Here is a 25,866-nt window from a genome sequence, read left to right as displayed (position 1 = left end):
GTCCTGTTTTATTCCTTTAGTGAAATGTGTTTTTGTTTTTTAAGAAAGAATTTTCCAACATACTTTTCATCAGCTCCCCTTTTGGGAGTTTTGTATCCTTAGTGGGAAACTGTCAAAATTGCCTAATAAGGCACCCACTGCAACTTATTTCCATAACGCACAGTCTTCAAGGAAGTTTCAATGCTATGTAAATCTTATCTCTCAAGTCTAAAAAACAAGCATGAAGGGATTAATAAAAAAAAAAAAAAAAAAAAAAAAAAGTGCATAATTTTGAGACAGAAAATGTAAGAGCCAAAATAGACTAATTTCATATTTAATACTGTATGGAATCAGCACTTTACTAGAGGATATCATGACAAAGGAAACATCGGTTGTTTTCCATGTGCACTAGGCATTATCAAGTTCAGGAATTCATAAACCCCCCAACTAGGCCAAAATATATGCCAAAAATCCTTATTTTTGTTCTTTTCATGGGCACTTGTACAGTATAATCTCCAGCTTTTCTCTGCAATATGAAGAACTTCTCTTAAAGAAGGAATCTTACTACTCCAGACATAAAAGACATTTAAGAAAATGACTACTTGACACTTAAAATATACATGTGAAACTTTAAGAAGCTGTCTTACAGGCATCGCTTAGATAAATTTTTCTAGCCATGCTCTTTTTGAGTCAGCCTTCCTGATACTACAAAAAACTACTCTATGGGATGAAATATGGAAAGAAAACTAATGTTTGGGACTTCAAATACATTTTCATCTTTTAAGAGCATAAGATTATCCAGTAAAATAATTTTGGTCACTTCCCAAAATCTTTTCTCCAGGGCTTCACTGCCATCACTTCTGATAAACATTAGGGGTTGATTCCAGCTAACTGCTACAGATTTAAGTACATCATTTCAAAGTTCTATTTAAATGTGATTTGAAAGTTGTATTTTGTCTAAATTTTATTAAATATTTTAAAACAATAAAAAAGATGCTGATTTCCTTTATATATGGCCTTTCAGAGCCTTGGTTCAGCTACGGGGTAGTTAGAAATAACCTCCACTAACAGTAATTTCTTTTTTGTTAGACTCAAAACACATTCCAGGAAGAGAAGAAGCCCCCAAAACTCTGACACAAAAGCTGATGATACACAATACCAAATCTGATTTGTCTGATGTGTGAATATTTTTATGGATTTTTCCCACAAACTCATTTTGGAGCTGCATTTCACTGGCATTGTAGCTTTTTCTTCAAAATCTGTTTTTTTAAAGCTATGTTTTTAAAAGCCAAGATCAATAAAGAACTGATGACCTTTAAAAACTCAAATATGAAGTTCTACTCCTTTCGGTTGGTTAGAGAAGGCATAATTCATAGAGAAAACTGTAGGGATAAAAAAACTCAAGGGATAAAAAAATTATACTAACTTTATCACCGGAAGCATTTAATTGATAATCTGATACTTCAGTAGTCTGGTACTCTCTCTTTTTTATTTGCCATTGCAGAGGCAAAAAGGAGGTTGCAGGATTTCAAATATAATTAAACCCCTACTTAGTCAAAGGGATCTTTCAGTTCTTCTTGTGCTGCAATAATTAAACACAAATTCATTTGAGAGTAAGCTGTCAGTGATACAATTGTGTTAGGAAGCATTTCTTGGCTTCTGCCAATTTTAATAATACAAGTTGTCCATTTTTGTAAATACAGATTTGATGATTATTTGCTGTAGGACACTAGGTACTTTCATGTCCTCAGAATTACAAAACCAACTAAATAAACCAAATGGTAGCTGCAGGAGAAAATGCATTCCTAGGCACATGAAATTACTGAGATCCTTCCCAATACAGGGAAAATCTCTCTAAAATTAAGCACTGTGAGTAGTCAAACCAATTAGCTAATAAAATGGCTACTGGCTTTTGTAAATTTACCTGATGAAAAGTTGTGGCACCCAAACAATTGATGCAATAGCCACTGATTTAGAGAAGTTGGAAAAAATCTTAATAGCTAGGAAGTTTTCCATTATACGACTGACAAACAAAAAGTATTTAAGCTTTTTTATCTTTGTGCCTGAAACAGATGCCTTTGGGTTTTTTCAGTTTTCAATTTTCTGAAATGTTACAAGAAATAGATTTATAGAAAAGAAAGTCTGAACTGTATCTGAACAAGCTAAAAAAAAAGGATCTTTAAAAACAATCCCATGGAATTTCAAGTCTCTCTGGATCTATTTGCCAGAAAGGTAGAAAATAAATTTAAAAATGACAGAACGATGAGACACTGATGAAATTTTTCACATATACTCTTTCATAGTGGTAGCTGTTAATTTGTCTTGAAGCTCAGTGAGAGCAGGCACTAGGACAGAAGAATGGTACTAGATCAAGGCATTTAGGAGTATATTTGGGTTAAGTAAATACCTTCTGAGACAAAGAAAGCTTTGATTACTGAGTCTGTATGAATCTCACAGAGAGAGAAATCACATCCTTAATGCAAGGAGGAGCAGCCTCCAGGCTGATCTCATTAATATCTGAAGAAGGCATTTTTAGCAATTAGCTGCTTTAAGGGCATAAGATTTTATCTTTTTTACCTGGCCATATCCCTTCTGTGAGGGGCCCTTGGGTAAGAGGGATACAACTTGATCGTTTTGGTGGCTGCATTCAAAGATGATGCTTTGAAAGCAGATGTCAACTTATTAACTTTTATCCTGTTTTCAAGTAGCAGATTTCATTGAAGGTCACACCTCTATGTCTCTAATTTTGCAGTGGAACAAGAAATTTCACACACATTGTTAAAATGATTTCACTAGGCAGCCTTGAAGTTCAATCCTCAAGATACTCAGTTAAGATACTACCTCTCCTGAAGTCATAATGACTGAAATCAGGGTCTGTACATTCTTGTCCCAACATGGCCTGCCTGCATACCCATGAATAACCACACAAGCAATACAGCAATACAGTCATTATACACAGCAGAAACAGAACAGGAATGCTGGCAGTACCATGTGATAAAAGAATAATCACCAGAAAAAAACAGCAATGAGATGTCTAAATTTGTATAAAACTTAAGTGACAAGAAATTAAAGTTCAATACAAGAATTTCTGAATTTTCTAAAGGTGAATACACAGAAAAGCCAAGATGGGCTCCAGTTCCAACAAAAGCTTTCTTTAACCTGTCCTTATCCTGTAAAACCTTTACAAACACACTGAACACAAAGCATATGCTTAAATTCCATTGTGATTACCATACTTAGCTGAAGAGGAATAGGCTGCTGAACTGGGCTCAAAGGTTTTCTATTTAGTTTGTAATAAATGTCTGACAAAAAAGGGCAGCCTAAAACCAGTAGATTACATAAAAGGGAATGTACTTGGAAATGGCACTTCAAGGAGGAGTCAGTATCTCCCCATAAAGATAAGCTTAGTCACGTTATAGAGAACACAGCTCCTCTGCATGTGATGTGGAAGTTTACAGAGTACCGAGGTCACTTTGAAATCAAAAGGAATTAAAGAATTAAAGAGAAGGGCATTAGGAAAGAGAAGAATCTTTCACCTCTTCATCCTTCTCTTCATTATTTGGATGTATGTTGAGATGCTATTTATGACACTCTTACAAAAGTAAATTACAAAGAGAACTACACCTTATGCCAGTTCCTACATCAGTGGTTATTCCTAAAGTATCCCACAACAAAAGTTAGCACAAGCTTTCTTTTCTTTTCCAAAACTGTCTTTGATGCAAATGTATTCTGTTTTTGCCTCCTGGCAAATTTAAGTCTCCCTTTGCTGGAGTAGTCTCATACAGTATTATCACACCCTTTAACATAAGTCTAGATAATTTATTTCAGTGATTAAAAAGGTGCAGCTATTATCTAAGAGCAGAAATTTTTGCAAAACTAACCTTTAAATAAATAGAAAGTTAGGCATCTTATGTCCTCACTAGAACATCAATATGCTAGACTTAAGGCTGTGGAGGGCTCTAATAACTAAAAAATTGAAGAAAAAACCCCCACCCTTATTTCAACAAGTGAAGGATGACAGGAAATGAAAGCAAATGCAAACAAAAAAAACCAATGGACAGCTTGATATGCACTATCAGCTAGTTTATTTTCTCAAATAAAAAAACCTAATATAACAAATTACTTTTAACCTAATTAAAATCTGACATTATTTTATTAAGCAATATCATTATTACAATAGTATACAGAAGAAAATGAAATACAATATAATTATGCAGCAAATAGTCTCATATATTAAGCCAGAACAGAAAGCTAATGCTTGAAATATTGAATTCAAAGATAATGGCTGGTGAGGCTTGTAAATGGACACAACAGAAACAGGCTGCTACATGTGATTCACTCTACTGTGTCTCTCCTCTCTGATAATGCACATTACTTCTAACACTGTCTGGACCCTGCTAAACTCGAATTAGTGTTGTACATGTTTGAGGAAGAACACGTTTAATAAAACAGTATTAATTATATTGCAAAAGAACGTTTAGATTCTAAAAATCCCTCCAACACTGCATAAACATTTCAGCTACTAGAAACGGGCTTGTAAGCAGACTCTTGTCTGGAGAAATTTCAGTGCCCTGAATTTACCTCTCCCGTGGCAAGAAGGGAATGTGAAGAAAGCCAAGGGGAGCACATGAAAGCCCAGAAGCAGCACATCTAAGTGGGCTGGCACTGATGGCTGCAAAGATTCCTGATGTGCTTTGAATTCCCAAAATGGTTTTTTAAGGATTTTTCTTCATGTAAAATGAAGTAGATCACTTCTTAGAAACACTCATCTAAGGGTAGTCAAGACAGAAGACACACTCCTATACAAGCATTGCTCTCTAATGCACACAATGCAGCAACTTTTGCGGAAAGATGACATTTCTATCATTAACAACAGGAAACAAGAGGTCCCAAAACAGGCAAGACATTGTCACACAGCACTTTATGTCTGTATGTCATGTTCCCCCAAAGATTAAATGTCTTCAAACTAAGTTTTCAACACGTCCTCCCTTTGAAAAGATCTCATTTTCCTTCTAACACAACACAGCAGTTCTAGGAGAACACCTCAAAAAACACTCCAGGGAGAAACCCAGTCACTGAATTACAAGCTGTAAAGGTGCCACTCCCAAGATCCACCACACTTAAAGAGTTATTTCACAAAGACCAGTGACCAAAACCCAACAGCCATCAACTCTGAGAAGGCCTCACAGGTGACAGGAGAAGAGGAAAGGCATCAATGTGAAGGCACAGAGACATTCTACAGAAAAGCATGGGGCACTAAGGCCTCCAGCAGCTTGCAAGACACAATATATCGTTGGACGGACAATACCGATGAAAATTGTTACAAGCCAATTTTTCTGTGACTTGTGTTGGTTCTGAGCAGATAAAACACTTCAGGGATGCTTTCAGGATGAAGAACTGACCACACACAGCCATGTACCCCAGCAGCTCAGTGGCCAGGTACTCCTGGCTGCTGCAGGGACACTTCAATTAGGCCACGACAGCAAGAGCATTACATGAATCCTTCCAGAGAGCAGTAACATCTACAGGCCTGGATTTTGACAAGAAAAAAACACTTGAATTCAGTGCCACAATGACAACTTGCCTGGGCAATTACAGCCAGCTCCACCCCCAGAGGGCTCGTGTACAACCACCCACTGTCTGAACCAGCAGCCAGCACTCCCCAGAGATGCTCCAGCCACATCCGAACCACTGCCCTGGGAGCAGCCACCAGCCCACTCCAGAGAGCAACAGAAACTGGCTCTAAGGAGAAATCCCTGTGAGTTACAAGTGCCACACCACTGCCTGGACAAAACCATGTCCAATTTGACCCTGTTGATAAGCGGAGACAATCCTTAAGTTGGTCCAGAGGCATCTAAATTGAAGGCGTTTGAGTTGGTAATAAGCAGATTTGAGCTAAGCTGGTTAATGATATTTGCAAACAAGACTAAGTACATTCGCACCTCAGGTGTCATTTGCTTAATTCTCAGAGCATGTCTAATATTCTTCTGGGTATTCTGGCAAGAAAGCAGCAGTGTATTTTTGGTCTGCCTTATCAAATGCATCACATCAGAGTAGGAAGCAAGAGACCTCCTCCTTCTGTTTGGCTCTGGTTCAACTACACTCAACTATTACATTCTAGTTTAGGCACCAAGTTGTCTGGAAGCCATTGACAGAGTGCAAAGAGAGAGGCGGAGAGATGGGAAAACACTCAGAGGACTGAGACCAGAGAGTCTGATTTCTGAGAAGAGAGTAACATCAAATCTATACAGCTTTGTTAAATGCTGATGAGCTGGGAATAAAACAGCTATCAGCTGTTCATGTTGGGGAGAGAATTATAAGGTGTGATATACAGGGTTTAATTAGGAATAACAGAATAATATTTAAACACAGAAAACATCTGATTTCAACAGGGGAACTCTGAAGTGAAAGATGTATGAGACCGTAGGCAGTCTCTCAAGAGATATGGTGAATGCCCTACAGTCTGTGGCTTTTAAAACTATCCCAATAAATCTTTTGAAGCATATATTGCAGGCCCAATGCTATTTTCAATGAGGTGAAATGGAGACTCAAGACGTATTTCTGGATGAGAATCTCAGTGGTACAAAATAACATGTAGTAGAGTTTTATCAGCAGAGGCTCATCTTGCATTCCTCACTTGTGGATATATTTTTTTCCTCCTACATATTTCATAGTTTAGTTTCTTAAACATAGAATGTTCAAAGTAGACTATTTCAGCAGCCACATCCCACTGCCCCATTGCTCTTTCTGCCTTCACTGTTACATTTGATTTGTCTCTTCTCTCCATTTGCCTCTACTGACTTGTGATTTCTGAGTTTCCCTGTGTTAGACCTCGGGGTTGTGGTGTCCACCAGCAGTGCTCAGTGACAGCTTACCCACTTTGCTTCTTGCCTTAGTCCTGTGAGTGTTAAACAGAGAGCAAAGGAAGGGAGCAAACAATGCAGTCAGATTTTGCGCACTGGGCTCAGATCTCCCTTGTGTTAGACAGATGCCAAAGGCTGACACACGAAAAATACAGAACAATTGGCTAACTCCCCTATCACCTGTGACTGAGATGACAATAACACCCTATACCTATACCACCCTATACTAATACCCTATACCAATAACACCTTTAATGCAGTGATATGCATTAAAGACATAAACTGACTGAGCAGTGTTAGAGTCGTTTGGAAGCTGCCCCTCCCTTAGAAAAGGGGGCTGGCAAAGCCTTTTGGCACAAGTGCCTCCTCAGGTGCTCTTCACCTGCTACTAGAAGAAGTGCTGGTGGGCAATATTTTTGGACTAAATCAGCTGGTACTTAACTGATGTAGGAAGGCTGATTACAGGCCTGGAAAATACCTTTCAAGCATTATCTGAAAAAACACTTTTCAGCTCAAAAATTTCCATTTCCAAACCCCAGAGAGACAAAAGATCATTCTGTCTTGTCAATCCATTGCTTATTGACTCAGGTTATCAGTTATCTCAACTGATTTCAGCTCTTCTAATACCTGCATTTCACTACAGATGTCCAGAGGCAAAGGGTACTTAGGAATTAAGAGGTGTGAATTCATTTCCAGAGGCAATGGAACAGATTTAACAAAATCCATTGGGTAAATATTTAGCTGCAGGCTTGGTTTTAAGCAATCGTGTGAAATTGTGTTTTACAACACAAATGAATGGAAAAGGGGACACAAAAGAGTCAGCTGCTTACTTTTTTTTTTAAACTTACAGTTTTGCCACTCAATCCTACTTTCAGAGCAGCTAGAGAGCACAAACACCTTCTCTGAGGAGTGTTGAAATATTTGGCAAAGGCCTTTTGGTAGAGTCCCTTGCATACACATCTTTATTCTGCAATTGAGGAGAAGCATTGAAAGGATTTCCAATGGCAATCTCCAGCAGGAAGGAGGTTTGTTTATACCAAGTGCCAGTCATCCCTTACTATGACCCTCACTATTTAAGGCTGTTACTATGACCCTCACTATTTAACCCACTAATGCACAGCATCACAGAGATCTGGGACAGACAGATAAGCATTACAGGGAAGCATTTCTGTAGGTAGTATTTATAGTCAGTCCTATGAGCTGGCTACACCAGCAGGGCTTCCCAGAGCAGAAGCCCCAAAAAGTCCATGAGAAGCCGGGATGCTGATACTACTCTTCATAGCAGAAACCCTGGAATTCTTTCCGAAATGCAGTTTCCAATGGAGTCAGTCAGCCTGCAAAGGTTTTAGTATAGCAGTCATGTAGCTATAAATAACCTGGCAGCATTAATAAGGTCAAAATAATGAGGGAGAAAAGAAACAATAACAGGATCCTGCCACACTTCAGCTTCATCTAAGATCTTGCTTTTTTGATAATCATGTTAGGTATGTAAGAAACATAGTCAAGGTTGAGACACAAATAACTAAAATTCATCAGATCACTTCAGAGTGTTCTGCTGAAATTGTTCTGACTGAAATAGTGTCGCTTTCTTGAGGGGGACATTAGAAAACAACACAAAGCTTGCAAGTTTTTAAGATTATATATTTATAAAACTGTAAAAATACATACACATAAAAATTATAAACTAATGTATTTTAAAAAGAAAGAGTTGGAGAATCAACATTTTTAAGGCCCTGGAAGTTGCTGAATCTGTCAGCAACAGCTTGTGGCATCAGCTGAATTCTTGAACACTGCCAAAAACTCAGATACTAGAACAGTTTTAGGTGAGCTACTCTGAAGAGGAAGAATATTGAGCACCAAATCCAATGCTTCACATCTGAATGTTTTCTGTTCACCTCTGAAATCTCAACAGAAAAGCCAGGTATAAACATTTTAAAAAATTCGGCACTGTATCCAATTTGAATACTTTATTTGCTAGGATCAAAATGACATAATCTTAGTCCTGACTGCTCAGTCCTTGACATGGCAAAGGATTAGAAAAACAATGAATACAGAACTCTCTCAAATGTCTAAGGGAAAGATGTTCCCATTCTCCTCATGCACATCAAACAAACAAACAGTGGTCACATCTGCACACATTTTGTTATATCAGGATAAAGAAAGTGTTAGTTTTATATTTGTTTCCCTACAAACACTGACTGCAAAACAGATTAACACCTAAATGTTTATGGGACAGAAAACCTTTTAAAATTAAACTTTTTAAGCTTCCCACAGGCAACACCTACTCAGAATAATCTTTTCTTCTCTACTTCTATGCATGGGAAAGATTTCTATACATATTTTTGATCTTTCCAGGCAAAATACAGCATCTGGACCATTTCTGACCTTGTAAAAGTTATTTTACTTGTTCCTGAAGTCATGAAGCATCAAACACAAACTCCAGTACATGCATCAATTTATGCTGATATTTATGAGGGGAAGTACAGATTTGGAAAAAAAGGGACCTTAAGGTATATTTTTCAGGCATTTTACAGGGTGATTTCAAAAAAGAAAAATGTCTTTTTCCCTTGTTTCTGTTTTGTTTTTTTCTCTGTAAACAATCCTCTTATATTCCAGGTAGCTAATTTAATGGGAAAGTAAATGTTGGTTCTTTAAAAGAAATGGTTTAGGTTTCCCCAGAAACTGAGACAAAGCTGCATGAATGATGGAAGAGCAGGCACTTAGATTTGCATTTGATGGCTCCTAGCTAGAGTTACCATGAGTCCTGGAGCAAAATATTGTGATGAATTTCTCTTGTCTGGAACAAACACTGTGAATTTTATTTTGAAAATACAGCATCCTGGCACAGCCCCTGCTTCTCCCTTGAAGATGTCCACTGTAAAATGCAATAGCACTTGCTCTATTCCTTGCAGACCCCCAGGTAATCTCCCCCAGATCAACACCTGGGACAAGGCAGACATAACACTGCTCCTCTAATTTCTACCACAGAGACAAAGGGCAAAATTAACATCTCTCCATAGAAACAAACACTTCTAAAAGTCAGAAGCCATCTTCTCTGAGTATTGCTATCACTTAGCTTGCTGTAGACTTACTCCCTTGAGCTGATATCCAACACGAGCTGCTACAACAATATCCTTTCACAAATGCAGCCTGCACAACGTCTCACAGAAAATGCCTTGTACAGAGCTCAAAACCCCAGTAAACATGTCTAAAATCCCTCCCCACAACAGTAGGCACTGAAGCCGTTGAAATCTACCTGGAGTTTTTTGCTGCAGACCTGTCAATGGAAATGTTTGTGCTCTTGTTTGTGGACAAAAGGCACTGGCTGACATCTGCAGCCATGCCAGCCTGCACTGACTGATGCTTCTCCACTGCCGGCACGCCAACTTTCCTACAGGTCATGAACTTAAGAGTGGCTCTTCTCCAGCACAGTACATTTAGAGCAAAAAAGGGAATAGAAAGTGTGCATATGCCTGCAAGAGAAAAAAAATCTTCTATTGAAATACAGAGTTTAATCTCAGCTCCACTTAATGAAAAGGCTTGCAATTAGTTCAAAGACAATGAAGCCAGTTTTGCCAGGATTTTACCTATGTTTAATTTCAGCCATAACATCTTTGTGTTTTCAAAAGTAACCTACGATTTAGGATACCTCTATTTCTGGATATATTGTAAGATGTCCATTAGGTGTCCACCTTCACAGAAGAAGAGTTCTCCTTCTGTCCCAAAAGATCATGCAGGGCAGTGAAAATAAATACCATCCTTTGAAAACAGTCTCGTCTGTATGTTTGTTTATTTTGTAGTGTTGCAGTGTTAAAATTAGAATGCTGCAAGGTTAAATTATAATGTGATCAGATTCAAAATCAAGGGGGAGCCAAGACAAAAGAACAGCAATATCACAAATAACAACTGATAAGAGATGAATGACAGCAATGTGGGGATCAACAATCACTTCTGCTCTTTAGTCACTCTGAGGTTCTCAATGAAAAAAGGGGCATTTGTCACAAAACCACAGGATCTGGTTCATCCTGGAGTGGCAGATGTGAAACAGTCACTAATGCAGACTGTATAGACCATTTAATCAGCCCATTTTTTCCCACCTCTTTATCCACTTTAATAACTTTGAATTTAAAATAATATGCTGTTTTTATAAAGATAGGGAAGTAACCTAATGACCTTGAGGTAATAATTTCAGTCACTGAATCCAATGAAAGTAGTCTATCCCTTAGCTGTCCAGAATTTTGACATGAAAAGTGTAACCAGCAAAGAGCGAATACAGTAAAAAGAGGAGGAAAAGACATAGAGTTTGCATAGGACACTCCCAGAAGAGAAAGGTTTAAAATATTCTCTATCCTTATGCAATATGTCAAAGAAGGAAGGGGGAAGTTATTTTAAAATGTGGGCATAACAACTAAAACTCTTCTTCTTGGCTTGCAGGTGTTTTTAGGGACCAGTCATGGTCTGTTCTGCCTCCAGCACATCATTGGGACCTTTCTGCTCACGTCTGACCAGCCTTAGTGGAAAGGAAGATGGATTAGCATTTTCCCAGGTAGAATGTGCTTAAAGCCCTGGTATTACTTCCCTAAAAGATCAGTTTCAGAAACCAGAATGGGGCTTCAGATTTTTTTCCTATCCCCTTCCAATAGGTACAATTGCACAATATAAATGCCCTGGCTTGACAGTTAATTCAAGGGCAGAAACATCATTATGAAGACATATTCTCCCAAGTGGTAGCACTCAGTTTAAAATACACCATGTAGAATATTTTATTTCTGTTAGAAATTATAATTTATACTTTAAAGTTTAGGTTTATGGACCAGGGGAAAGTATTTCAGCTAAACAGAAAACGTAATAATTTTTCTTTACAAACTGGTGAGATCATTGCAATGTTGTTCATATGCTATTTACAACTTTTTATCATCCTGGTTTTGGTCAGAATTCAAAATATAGCTATGTGAACTTAGTAAAAGGGAGCAAAAACACCTTCTGCTCTTTGTCTCACTATTTTCAGATCTGTAGCTGTTCTCTACATTGCCAAGTCAAACTCCAAACCAAAGAAAATTTTCTGAACTAATTGCATTGGTGGACTGCTGAAAAACCTTTTGATTTCCTAGGCTTTAGAAAGACAAATGGGAACAGAATGGCCTGGCTACATTCTGAATTCACTTTCTGGAAGGATTTCTTTGAACTTCACCCAAAACTTAAGGGCCTGGGATGTTCTGCAATTCAAAATATATTTCTGAACTGCAAGAGCTATTTCTGCACCTACCTGAGACATCCTCTGCCTTACAAAAAAAAAGGACTCCTACAATTTCAGTAGTTTAAAATCATATCTCTCTCTCTATGCAGCTCAGTTAAATGTGCTGAGATGAGTCCCTTGTTTAACTGAGAGAAAGCAGAGAGCAGGCTGGAAAAAAAGCCCTGCAAAGATGCTTCACTGTTAGCCATACACAGTCCACATGTGTGGAGTTACAATCTCTCCTGCAAGAAGATCCCCTAGGCCTGAAACCTCCCAGAACCACTGCAAGCCTAAGCTGGTGATACTCCAGCTCACGGGAATCTGCCTCACTGCTTCTACCAGCTGGGTGTGCTGGATGGTTTGACGGCACAAGGTTTCCTGTTGCAGCCAGCTCTTTGCTTTAAAACCATTAGAAAGTCCCTTGTGCCAGAATAATTACACTTAGGCTCTTAAAAACCAAAACTCAACCCAAAATGAATAATTATTTAATTCTGCTTTTAGTCTTTTAGCTTATTTATGTGATTTACAGACTTTTATACTATCAACTCGGAGGAAAAAAAAAGCCCTACTAATGGCTAGCCTAAAACATACTCCTCCTTTAGATTCTAGTCATGGTTCAGATTACTCCATTTTCCTGCATTTAATACATCACTGTAATAAATTCACCCTGTAAAGGAGACTCAGCACTGAGGAGCAGCAACAGCAGGAAAAAAAAAAGTACGGCAGGAGCTGGTTTCATAACCTTACACATGGTCCAGCTGTAAGACAAGGTTTCCTCTTTCACAAGCAGGCAGTGCCTTGTCTCTGTGCTCACAATCCCCCATCATCCCCTTCTGTCATGCACCCATAGATTCTCCTTTCCAAAGATCATTGTAAAGGGTTCAAGGTGCAGAGACCACCACTGCTCCCCTGTAACACATTATCTTGGCAGTTAGGGAAGGGATTTCCAAGTCTCCAGTACAAAAGCACTTAAGGGTACTTCAGAAATAAGATGGGAGAGAAATGAGTGACAATGCAGACAAGTGAAGGCAGTGAGGATACTAGAGGAGAAGGGAAATACAGGGAACATGCAGCCTAGAAGCTAAAGGGGTTCCTATAGGTGCCCTTCACATTAAGACATTGCAAGTATTTTCAAAGCTCATGGAAGACAGTGAATTGTACCACGGTACACAGTTTTCAGAAGTCAACAGTTACATTTCTAGCAGGGAACGAAAACAGAGAGCTTATGGAATAAAACAAGAACAAGAGGTATTTTTGGTCAGCATACTGATGAACAGCATATCAGTTTGAAGCATTGCACCAGAGGAGCATTTGGGTACCTGCTGGATGGCTGCTGGTATGGGAGCTGTGTGTGCACTGCTCAGGAAACAATGAATGGCTGGCAGGAAATGATCATAATCAAACAGTAACTGTTTTGCTTAGAGGCCAAAGGACTAGGATTTGTTTCTCAAGCCACAGGAAGCAGCACATTTAAGACGCTCAGGGCTGATGCAGTTAGTTAAAGGGTAGGATAATATTATTTGAAGATTGCTAGGGCCACATTACCAGTGAAACAGGAGGCATGTCCTCACCTCTGTATCCACACCATTTCCCAAGACTGCCATCTTCCATCCTGCAGTGCTGCTAAGATGTGTAAACTCACAAAACTATGTATTGAGACGAAAGCCTCTTTCCCATGCATCACAAACTGGTGGCTTTGGTATAATACTGTCCCAGTACATCCACCTCCGTAACTGGGACAAAGGAGAAGGAGAAGATTACCTACTAAGATGTGAAGAGAAGTTTGAATGCCATAAATGAGGTCTAACTGGATATCTGCTGAAGATTAAAAATCACCATAGTTTCAAGACCTCAGTGCTTAAGTGTATTCCCTAAAGCCTGATGATGGAAATCCTCTCAGGAAACTAATACAGGGGATGAGGTAGAATTTTAAATAGTCTGTCTATTAGATACTGCGGGGGGGGGGGGGAATCCATTTGTGTTGCTATTTAGGGCCATAACATTTCCTTGACCAGGGAATCCCACAATACCATTTTTATTAAACTTAGGCGTTTTCAAACATAAACTTCTTTGAAATAATCCAATTAAAGCACTTTTCCAAATAACATGTGTTACTCCTTTTTTTGGAAATTATTGCACCACTTGTTCTGTCTAAAAACCACATTTGTATTTATATAGATGAAGTCTGACCAGTTAAATTTTGGTGTTACTATTGCTGTTGAATTTGCCCCCTAGATTAGGAATACAGTTTGACAGTGCTATTAAATTAGGCACCTTTGAAAAGCCAAATAACTGAAATATGGTTTCTTCCAGGAAATCTGGAAAGGATCACATTTCCCCCTTCTGGCAGTTCCTGACCCCTCACCAATTAGAAAAAAGAAAAAGCAGACAGATTTCTCTAACAACTCTTCCTCATGAGGATCTTGATGATCATTCTCAAACAGTCCACAAAGAAAACAAGAGAATGACATGGTTATCTCCTGTCAGAGAGAAGCTCTTACCAGTGCTTCCTGCCCCAAGCATTTGTACAATGTAAGCTCTTTTTCTTGACACCTTTAAGGACTTTATTGTGCTCATAAACCCTAAAGAACTGTAAAAGAAACTGGTGACTGATAGGAAATCATAAAATAATTGGTGTTTAGCTACAGAAAAACATCTTATTTTGGAAATACGCTCTTAAAGACCACTGTTTTTAAGGGTAATTAGTGGGTATTCACCTTTTGAATACAAATACATTTACTTTTGTGTCTGTGGAAATAGATACACAACTTTTTTTTTGTCTTGATTCTGTAAATATTCAATTAAGCTAATAAGCATTTAAACTGAAACAAATTAACAGTGCCAGTGCAATATTTCCGTTTCAATTAACCTTTTAATTTAAATGTTCATCTGCCTACTTTCAATATAATTTAAGGCTGGTAAAAATCCAAGAAATCTTCAATATAAGTGAAAGATAGCCTGACTAGAATGATAATAAATCCTTAGGTGAGATGTCAGCAATGATTTTCCAAGCAAATTGACAATAAAGAAGGGTGATGCATTTATGAAGCCTAAGGGTTACGAAAATGAAAAAAAAGCCCAAACCTTTTTTTTTTTGCTTTGCTCTGCTAACTTCAGCAGAATTAACAGTCAAGATGTTCCTAGTTTTCCAGCATTAGCATTCCTCAGTGCACCCTCAGCTTCAGTGCTGTTGTCAAAGGGTGCTTGAAAGTCTAATCTGCCTCTTTCCATTCTAAGAAGCACTCCACACAAAAATACCCCTAACTAGAGACAGCTAACAGGCTTTTAGTCCTCACCTTGTGACATAATGTTTGAGAAGGAACATTCCTAATTACAGTTAGTAGGTGGGTGGATGGCACAGTGCCTCTCAGCCCTGCAAATCCAGCTGCTTTCAGTCCAGTGCTCAGATGCAGCTCTCAGTGAGGCTGGGGTGGTTGGCCTCAGAAGCAACCAGAGATGCTTCAGCATCTCATAAGAACAGCACACAATTTGACACCATTAACAGACTATCTGCCCAGCAAAAGGAAGGGGAGACTTGCAGTTAGCACTTGTTCTACTCTCCTTCCCACTCTCTGACACCACTTCTTAGGTCACTTATCTTTAATAAAAGAGCTCATGGCATGTAATCTTTTCATTTGTCATTTTTCTTTTTGGAAATAATGGAAAATGAAGTAATTCAACCCAATAATTTGTGTCTAATGACAGAATGAGTTACTTTACGTGTGTCTGTCTGTGCATTTGTGCATATTCACACACACAAAAGCAAGTATATGATCCTTGGGACACATGAGAGAGGCAGGAAGGTAGGGAGGTGTCTTGTCATAGATTAATTGATTAGTATAGGCTGAAGTTGATGGAGGAGGTGGTAGAATCAAGAGAAGAGCTTTTTCTTAGCTCAGCATCTGGACAGGAACTTCAGTCTTTGATGTTCAGAGCTACAGACTATCCCAGCACAGGTTTATCGGGCAACAAATCTGTTGGAAGAAGCTGTGCTCTCTTTCAGCTCAAAGACCTAACATCTCTAAGAGCCACCAGAGGCCCTGAGCTTCTGGCCAAAGGAGCTGATTTTCTTCTTTCATAGGAATTTAATTCGCTACTGAAAATAATAATTTGCACATATTCCCAAATGCATCTCTAAGTTTTAGGGTCTCTGCACTATATACCCACCTTAAAAAGCTTTTCTTTTGGCTGTACCTCTACCACTCCATCAGGATAAAAGAATTTTCTTCTCAGAGTGTCAGAGCTTTTGGCATTTTTTCCTTATGAGACCCTACTACTGAAAACAGGAGGCTCAACACTCTTTTGCTCTGCAAAAGAACAAAGAAGTTCTCCATGGTTCACAGTGCAGAAAACACACAGCAAGCCTAAAAGCAGGGAAGCTCTAGGCATCTCATGACTGTTCTGTAGCATAGACTCGTGATCTGTGAGCACTTGGGACTTGGCAACATTGAAAGCAAGCTCCTCAGAGGAAAAGTTACAAATGTTACAGGAAGTCTGACCACAGACAAAAGGGGCCAAAAGGCAGCTTTAAGTCTGTCCTTGAGGCATTAACATACAAGCCTCCTTTCCTTGCTCAGTGGCTACAGCAATCCTGGATCAGAGCCTCACTTTCCACAAGTTGTTGAATGTGTTTGACCTGTTTCAGAACACACTTAAAGCTGAAATAGGTCTTGAAGCCAACCTTATAGACATCCGAGATGAACATCCTGATGCCACAAGCTCTTGTGTTCTATGAAGAACTGAATCAAGTTCTCCCAGGATGATTTCATAGCAAGCTTTCTTCCAAAGAGAACCGTTTTCTTTAATTTTCCATGTTGAATTCTTTAAGTGGCTGGACCTTTTGGAAATAACTGTTCCTGAGAGCACAGTTCCTGCATGTGAAGAAGACACTCTGGACTGCTGCCAATGCCCACTCGGCCCTGGAAATGTTAGCCCTCCCTCTGGAAATGCTTTTGTTCATTTTGATTGAGCCAGATGAACATTTGGATATGGAGCCCAAGCTCCTAGAGTTAGCATCTGCTACTGTAATCATCCATGTACATATTTATCCCTAGAAAAATATCTCAGCCATCTGATGGCTGAGTGAGGGACTGGCCTGCTCCTACTGGTGCACATATTCCTATATCAATTAGTGGCTGCAAGTTGTTCCATATTGGAATTTTGCCTAAGTTACTATTTGCATACAAGGCATATACACATCATATCACGTAGCCTTACGATTTTGTGTCTGTTTTGACTCCTACTAATCAAAAGTCCAGATTTCTTTCTTCTCAGAGGTTGACACACAGCCATGTCAGTCCAATGGATTTTTTTTTTTCTTAGCAGCCAAGTTAGTTAGGTATTTCTGCTGTTTTCCACAAATCCAAATCTAGTAAAAAGATTATCACTTCAACAAATTGTGTGATTTAATCTGTAGGAGTAGGCAGATGAGATCTCCCTTGCAAATCTGTTGACATTATTAATGAGTTACAGTTTTAATGCTGAATAAAATCTGAATTGCAAAACTGTGCAGTAAATTTATTCTCATGGCACAGTAGTGCATTTTAGCAGTCTACCATGACTTTCTCAGCTGGTTCATGTACAAGAGGCACTCATAAAATAAAGAATTATTGTTTGGTTTATTGCTCCTTTCAGAGGTTTCAGCTACCAGCGAGTATTATTTGTTTTGAAGGTTTTAGAAAAGATTCAGTGGGGTTAATGAGACAGTGGAAAGTAAGAGGAACAAAGGTCCAAGAGAGTTCATATGTACTCACAGATCCCACAAATGAATAAAATGTGGTATTTGAAAACACACTGTTCTTCACCAAATCATGATCAGGTTTATAATCTTTAAGAACATTTGTATAGTCTAATATGGCTCTAGAAAAAAAACCATGCAATGGAAAGCTATTTGGTGAAGGAAACTACCTTTAACTGACAGTTCTCATATTCCTGCTGTTCATGAGGCTTCACTGACAATGTTAATTTTCCATATTTCCATGATCTCTTACCTTTTTGCTATCTAGCAGAGACAATTAGCTGGACACTTTTCAATGTTGTTTTGCTGGTTTTGCTTAATAATGAAGGTTTTAACTAAGACTCTCACTTCCTTTTCTCCCTTCTGTGTCACAAACTATCACATCTGTCATTCCAAACAAAATAGAGAGGGGTAGTGCTTAGTAAGAAGGTGTTCTGTTTCCTTTTTATCTAGATTCCTTAATTTCTTAATTCCCTGGACAAACTCATTCCTAGTGCACCTCTGTGACAGTCAGTTAGATAATGTGTTAGTGGTACTATGCTATGAATCACTTGCATCCCTGGTGCCTTATACTTTGGGTCACTTTGGATGGGCTGTATTAGTGAAAGAGCTCTTGGGTGTTTGAATTAGGTTCCTCATTTACCCAGCCAAACAAGGTCCCTAAATCTAGACAGATTAAGCCCCTTTGATTGCTTAAATAATTTGATCTGGACTCCCTTGCTCTGCTCAAAGTGGTGGAATCAGAGCTAAATCACTGTCCTACTTCACTGGAGTTTTCCCTTGTACAACTAGTATGCCTCTTCAAAGACTTCCACCTTTTCTGAATCCTCATTTTCAAGAGGATTCAAACCTGTTTCATTCCATGATCAGGGATCATTAATGGGCTGCACGATTATACAGCTTTTTTATTTCAAAAATTCTCTCCTGTGAGCTGACAGGCAGAGTGGCTGCTTCCTTCCTCAACAGTGTTGAAGGCACCTCATGACAGCCAGGGGAGCCTCGCTCAAACTTGAGGTGTGAATGTGCAGGCCCCACAGTGCCACACAAAACACACTTGCTCAGTGCTGTGAAAAACCTGCCCGCCACTCAGGCTTGGCTCAGTTATACCCTAATGCAGACCCTAGAACTAACCCTAACCCTTCTTGCCACTGAAAGGGGTGAGTGAGGGGAAGGCTTGGCCTTTGCACCATCCCTCAGTTTCCACAGGAATGCTTCCAGCCCGCCGACAGTGGCAATGAACACTGGACCACCAGGGGTATAAACGTACGTGGAGAAACAGAAAGGTTGCTTGAAATCTTTTACTTAGGGCAGTGGAGAAAGACTGCACATTTCAACACCCTTGGTATGTTGCCCAATGTTAAAGCACTGGTAAGTCCTAAGAAAGAAATATGTTCTAAATTGTAGATAATAGAAAGCATTCAAAATGTTAGAAACATTTTGGAAAAGTACTAAACCATGTAACTTGAATTTCAGGAAGGCTCTCCATCTTCTCCACTACTGTTTTGGTCCCTCAGTTTTTCCTCTTCTAAAGTTCTGTTGTCTTCCTCCACCTAATGGATACCACTTGAAAGCCTGTCACATTTAACCTAGTGACGGGTAAAAGAAAAAAAAAAAGAAAAAAAAAAAGAAAAAAAAAAGAAAAAAAAAAGAAAAAAAAAAGGTGCATAAGGAACATGGAGGAGTGAATAGTTTTTTGAGTTTGGCATGAGTCTCAATAAACATTTAAGTTCAAGGCTGACATTATTTATTTCTCTTTACCTCTGTGGATGAATGGTTAACAGGGTAAAAACCACAATAACCTGTGGCACTGTTTCCACTTTCATGTCTTTACAGGTGCACTGAAGTTTGTTTAACTGCATTAACAACACTGCTAGACTTAAGGAGGCAGCATAAAACCTGAAGGAGTAAATTACATGAAAATTCATTCCCAAGAAAACTCAGGCAACCTGATGAAGCAGATTGGGACGGAGAGAGGGAGAAATGTTAATAAATGCTACGGAGAGCAGATAATTAAAAAGTACTGATAATAAAAATCACTAAGTAGATAACGCCCTGAATTCTGACTGACAACAGAGATGTTCTGAAGCACTGTGCAGATAGTAACAAAACCAAAACTTGTTCAACATCTTCGAGTGAAGCTGAAACAACAAAATCCCTTACATATACTTTTTACATTCATTTGAATCACCTCCTAATCTGTAAGACTAGTCTCTCTAACAGTTCCAACCGTTGTCAATGTTTTCTCATTGTCATGTTAGCAAATCAACTTTAAAAAAAACAAACAAAAACAAGACACTTGGAAAAGCTAAGAGAAGACTCTCTGGGAAGTTGAGCAGCCACACAGAGGCTTAAGATCTCAGGTTAATTGACACAGCTGTACCTTACCTGGGTCATCAGTTTAACACCTCCACACGCCTCTCTACCTTCCTCTGTGCACAACAAGTACTGGGATCTGGAGCATTTGACCTTCCCCTGCTCTCCAGCAGAAACTCCAGTGCAACCTTTACCTTCAGCAAGGAGCTGTGTTCCTTTTCCCCCTCGTGTTCTGCGCAGAGCAATCTAATACACCTCATCATGTGGTGTGTTGCTATAGCAGCAATGAATCCAGCTGCTGCAACACAAAAGACTGACAAAAAGTTGGGTTTTTTTCCTGTCCACCCACCCGGTAAAAGTCAGGGTTGTTTTCTTGTGCAGCAAATCTAACCCAGATAGGCTCATGTCACCTGTGAGAGCTAACTAATGGCAAAGTCTAAAAACAGAGACATAATTAAACAATAAGTTTTGCTTTGGGGGACAACTTGGGGTTTATTTTTAAGAAAACAAATGAGTCAGTAGTATGAAATCAACACCCCTTAAGAAGATAATGATTATTTTTCTGCTCCTGCCATTCACTGGTTTTAAAATCGAGGTCCTTATCTCTGTAGGAATTGCAATCACAAAATTGTGCTCAGCAGTCAGAAACTCACTGGTAATACAGGTACAGATACAGAGCCAGTACAGGTGACAAACACCAGATTTACACCTTCAGAAACAAAACAACCATGCACTTTCACCATTGTAGTCTGGAAAAATATTTTACAACATTTTTTGCTTGTGGAACAGGAATTAATTTATCTGGAAAATGCTAAATAATCATTATTAATACTGCTTTACTAGATTAAGCATGAGGACTAACCATAGCAAAGCCTTTTGAGTTAAACATTGATGCTTTACAGCTTCACATGTATTCTTGCACTACTGAGGCATCTTAGTAACATGATTCAAAGTTTGCCTTGGGAAGTGTACTAGAATACAGGAATTACCCACACTAAGGTCCCAGTCTTGTTACTGAGTCTTGGAGAACAAATTCTTCCTGCAAAGCAGGGCCATATTCTTCCTCCAGCAGAGAAAAGGATAGAACATGCAATGCAGCCATGCCTTTCACCTGCAGAAAGCTTCTACAAGAGCAGGGACCGAAGTGGCAGCAACCTGATACCTGCCATATGAACCTTGAGTCTTGCTTTTCTGAAGTGGTCCTAATGAGGGTTTCCCAGGAACCTGCCTTCCCCAAAACCTAGGCATTATGACTAGGATTAACTGCTTCTCATTTTCAGGATTAAAAGCCTGTTCAAGGTGTGAAAGATACTATTGCTCCAGAATGCAGTCCAGCAACTACATCATCAAAAAGTCAACTTTTCTATTAGTTCTCCATTTGTCTAAACGTAATGGAAAATGTAGAAAAAACAGCTACTGCTATCATGGACCTCAACCCACTCTGTTAGAGTGTCCAAAATAAAAATAAAATCCTAATTACTAATTCATTCTCTTTTACTGCTGTATAAGTAGAGTCAAACTCTATCCAAGTTAATTCATAATATTTTTACCCTGTTTTCATACAAGACTTGCCAAAGCTGTTTGTGGAATCTGCATGTTGCTGTATCTGTCAGCAAAAGCTGGCTTTGGAGTTCACAGATCTCCAGCTTTGAAGATGCTCAAAGTAGCAGCTGTTCTAAGAGACCTCTGAAGATGGAAAACAGCAATGCAGGCTCCTGGAAGAGTCACATTACTTTGCCTTGAAATAGTTATTTACCTATTGATTCACATTTAAAATTCTGTCTGGCACTCTGGATACAGGGTCAAAACACATGGTGCAAGAGGATCCTCCTCACAATAATTTTTACAGTTATTTAATGCCATCCTCTTTTTAATACACAGTGAATTTTCTTCCCCTGATGCTGATGATCAGAACAGATAAGCCATAAAGCACATTCTGAACTTACATAATGTGTTTAAGTTTCAATTTCTACGCAGTTTGCAACTCTGTTGAGCACTTTACCCACAAACAATTGCAAAAAAGTCCCAAAAGCTGAAAGGCAAGCAAACTTTCCATGCACATCTGTTAATACTACAGTCTGTCTTGAGTACTTTTAGTGGCTTCACTCAGATTCTATATACAGTCAAAAAAGTAAAAACCTACTGAGGGGGTCTAATGGACTTTTAAACAAAATCACCTGTTAGAAAGGAACACAGGCTTTTGAAGAGCAATATCCCTCACTTTGAATCAACAAATGATGCAGGTCAGGAAGCTGAAGCTGCAGGCTGGAGCCCCAGCAGAAGACTCCCCCACTCCATGACCAGAGGGCTTTCCCACTCAACAGGACTTGCAGTCATACAGCACCTGCTCATTGCTTATAGAAGGGCTGACAACACACAAATTAACAGAGCCGTAATTTCAATAATTCATGTCTGCTTTGATGTCCCAAGGCCAAAAGCAGCTTCCTGTTTCACTCATGATTTCACGCTTTCACAGTCTCTATCTTTTCTGTTGTGGTCCCTCCACACCTAGCTCTCCTTCATCCCATGGATTTGTAAAAAACTTCAGGGGATCTGCAAGAAATTCCAGAGTTTTAGAAATTGTGCCTGTTAGTAATGGAAGACAGCCCTGAACTCTTCAGGGTTGGGGTTATTTGTTTGTTTGGGGTTTTTTGTTTGTTTGATTTTGTGGCTTTTTTTTTTTTTTTTTTTTTAAACACAGGTAGTTACCTGGAATGTTGTAAGAAAGGTGGAAACCAGCTCCCAGATGGCAGTTACTTTTGTACGGAAAGGTTTGAGCGCGGCTTGAAGCATCATCGCGTGCTTACTGTTCTGGAACAGAGTCAGTTAATAACTACCTGGGAAATGCAACAGAAGAAGGAGCCAATGTCAAATGCACTCAGAGGAAGGTTACTCTGCCTTTCTTTAAACACCTGTTGTCCAGGGGCTGCCTGACACAGATGACATCAAGTACATGTGTGCTTCTGAGATGAATGGCTATTTTCTCATCAAAATATTTTCTCATAAGAAATGCTACTGAACCTTCTGGAGGACTCTGTTCCTACTGCCTTAGGATAACTGATCCTTTCCCATAACACTCAAGCCATACAAAATAAAGGTAAAGCCTGGCTCCTGTGAGTGCTGACTTCCTCTGGATGAACTCAGCCTGCAGCAGGTTGACTTTCCCTTTAAAAGGCACTGTGATCACAAGAGATGGAGTAACGGCACTGCTCCAAAGCCAAGCAGGAAATGGCACAGGGAATCACATCTTGTTGCCCCACCTGCCTGACAGACAGCATGACTTCCTTCACAGCATCCCTGCCCAGGCACCAGGTAGCTACTTGGGTCAACAGGCAGAAAAGACCTCCCTGGCGCTGCCCAAAGGGCTGAAGGTTGGGCTGCAAACACAAGAGACGGCAAGATACTAAAAGCAAACAACTTGTGGTTGAGTCTGTTTCCTGCCAGATTTCTGAGCCAGAGATGATCAGTGTTTCAAGCTTCCTATACACAGAGACCAGAGCTCAGTCTTCTCTCCTCATTTAATTGCTTTCACAAGGAGCCAGGACCATTAAGTCCCATCGATCCAAGATGCATCCTGGCTGATCCAGCCTCTGTGTCTCAGCAGAGCTGCTGGGCAGAGCACAAGGGCACCCAGCTGGCTCCTGAGGGGCGTCAACAAGATGCTGTGCCAGCTCTGACTCACAGCCTGCCATGCTAACCCCAGGCAAACCCTGCAGTCACTTGGACATCACCACCAGGTGATCCTCAGGGATCTGGGTTCTGCAAGCCTCAACAACATGGATCGGGCATGGCTTTGCAGAGCCTCCAAGCCCCATGGAAGCCACTGCAGGGGAGGGCAGGGCTAGCCAGAGGGCATGGCTGTGGCTGCACCAGTGCTAACAAGCCCATCTGGGCTCAAGCTGGCCCAGATGCCCTTCTCAAATTAAAATGCCTCAGGCCACAGTGGTGGAAATACAACGCAGAATCCTCCCTGTGGCGGAGCCGCTTCACAACACTGCAACTATTTTGTTCCAGTTCCAGCACTGCTGGAAGGCAGAGAGAAGAGACAAGAGAGAGCAGCCCCGTGTTGGCATGGGAGAGGCCTTGCACCGAAGGCAGGCAGGCAGAGTTTGTGTTACGAAACTGCACCCTTATCTCATAATAGCTGAAAAGAGCTTGTGACAACTAAAGTCTTTACAGCTCCTCCTTCCCCCTATTCCCTCCTCCCTGAGGATCCAACTATCTGGTAACTGGCAGTGCATGCCACTGGCAGCCAAATAAACATTCAAGCCCTATGGTGCAAGAACCCACAGTGTCCTAAAAAATTATTTTGATTATTTGATGAGTGGGATTTCTCACACAGTGTATGCCTCTGGTTGAGATTAAACTCTGAATACAAAATAAAACACTTTAAGCAAAATAGGTCAGAAAGAACAAAAGCTCTTTGAAGCCTGGGCTCAGCCCCTCTTTTTGCCTACCAGCAATGGACTCCCAGGGTGGCTGGGAAGACAGGTGTGCCACGCAGGTAAGCTGCCACCAAGCCAAATGAGGAACCCTACCTTGGCAGGGAGCAAGTGCAGCAACCCTGCCTACACACACCTCCATGGATGCCTGCAAGAAGCCTGCCAGCTTCTCAGGACTGCTGAACAACTGAGGAAATCCAGATACATGGGCAAGGGGAGAGAAAAAGAGCGGAAGAAAGCAAGCATGCAAGGAGGATATACATAATTTCCAACCTATTTTTCAACATTCCTACCTCTTCCCCAAGAGTGCCTGTGAACAGCCTAGGAACTGGAGGGTTTGACCTACAAGCAGCACATTCTTTCCAACACAGAACTGGTCTGTGCAATCCCCTTGTTAACTACTGGTGGGCCACTCCAAATTTTTGTTCACTATTTTGAATTGTTTCTGTATTTCTCCTTCCTGGGGAGAACTCACCGGCCACCACAAAACATTGTCAAATATTTGCCTTTTGTGTCAGAAATTTGTCAAGGCAGGCTTTGCATTTTTTCTCTTTTAGGTGCTTGACATTCAAGGTTCCTTGTCTTGTGCTGCTGCCCTTCCAGAGAATGGTTACTATGGCACTGAAGGCCAGGGATGAAGGAGCACTGTAACACTGTGGGGAACAAGTGTTTGAAGACTGGACTACAACTCTACAGCTTGAGCACTTCCAAAGCAGCAGAGCAAACATGCAAACACAAGGAGCCAGGGAGCAGTTTGATAAAACAGCCTGTTTTTAATGGTTCTCAAAAGGATAAGTTTAAAAAACATCCACAAATAAACTGGCAATTAGGTTCCCTACCACCATGGTCGCTTCTACACTCCTGCAGAGATGGTTTTATATGAAACACATTTCTTCATTTATATTTTAATGTATTTCTGCAAAGACAATAGCTCAAACTGCCTCAAAAACCATTTGGGCTAAATTAGCCCAGCCATTGGCCTCTTTCCACTCACCCAAAAGCAATGGGGCTGCTGCCAGTCCTGCCCAGACCTCCTGCTCTCTTGTCCCCCACCACTGCCCACCCATCAGCACCCCAAGCCCACCCCCAGCAGCTCAGGTGTGAAGTGTGTGCTGGGGGCACACATGCTGTAACTGGCATGCAGTCATGGCCCGACACAGACACCCTTTCTTTCACCTGGGCAGACAATTTTTAAAGAGGGCAAGGTCTCTTTCAGCAGTTCCATGATAAATCACCTTTAAGACACAAAACAGACGTAAGCAGTGGACAACGTGAAGGCAGCAGACAGTCTGAATT

The 25,866-nt window shown here is 40.1% G+C and overlaps 1 protein-coding gene across 9 annotated transcripts in view; it reads right to left on the bottom strand.

Annotated features, from left to right (window-relative positions):
• Positions 1 to 25,866, bottom strand: part of DTNA (dystrobrevin alpha) — a 220,282-nt gene that overhangs the window by 101,273 nt on the left and 93,143 nt on the right. For 4 of the 9 annotated variants that reach the window (XM_083866257.1, XM_083866258.1, XM_083866259.1 and 1 more), the window contains exon 1: positions 20,201 to 20,382. The exons of 3 other annotated variants lie outside the window; for them this stretch is intronic. The gene's annotated coding sequence lies outside the window, so the exon portion shown is untranslated. Of the gene's footprint in view, positions 1 to 20,200; positions 20,384 to 25,866 lie in introns of those variants that run through there. 2 more of the 9 variants (XM_083866261.1, XM_083866253.1) reach the window with 1 other exon arrangement.

This window comes from Zosterops lateralis (genome assembly GCF_965231275.1).
Source record: "Zosterops lateralis genome assembly, chromosome: 1".
Taxonomy (NCBI): domain Eukaryota; kingdom Metazoa; phylum Chordata; class Aves; order Passeriformes; family Zosteropidae; genus Zosterops; species Zosterops lateralis.
The sequence above is the reverse complement of the archived record's forward strand: the minus strand, read 5'-3'. Positions and strand labels throughout refer to the sequence as shown.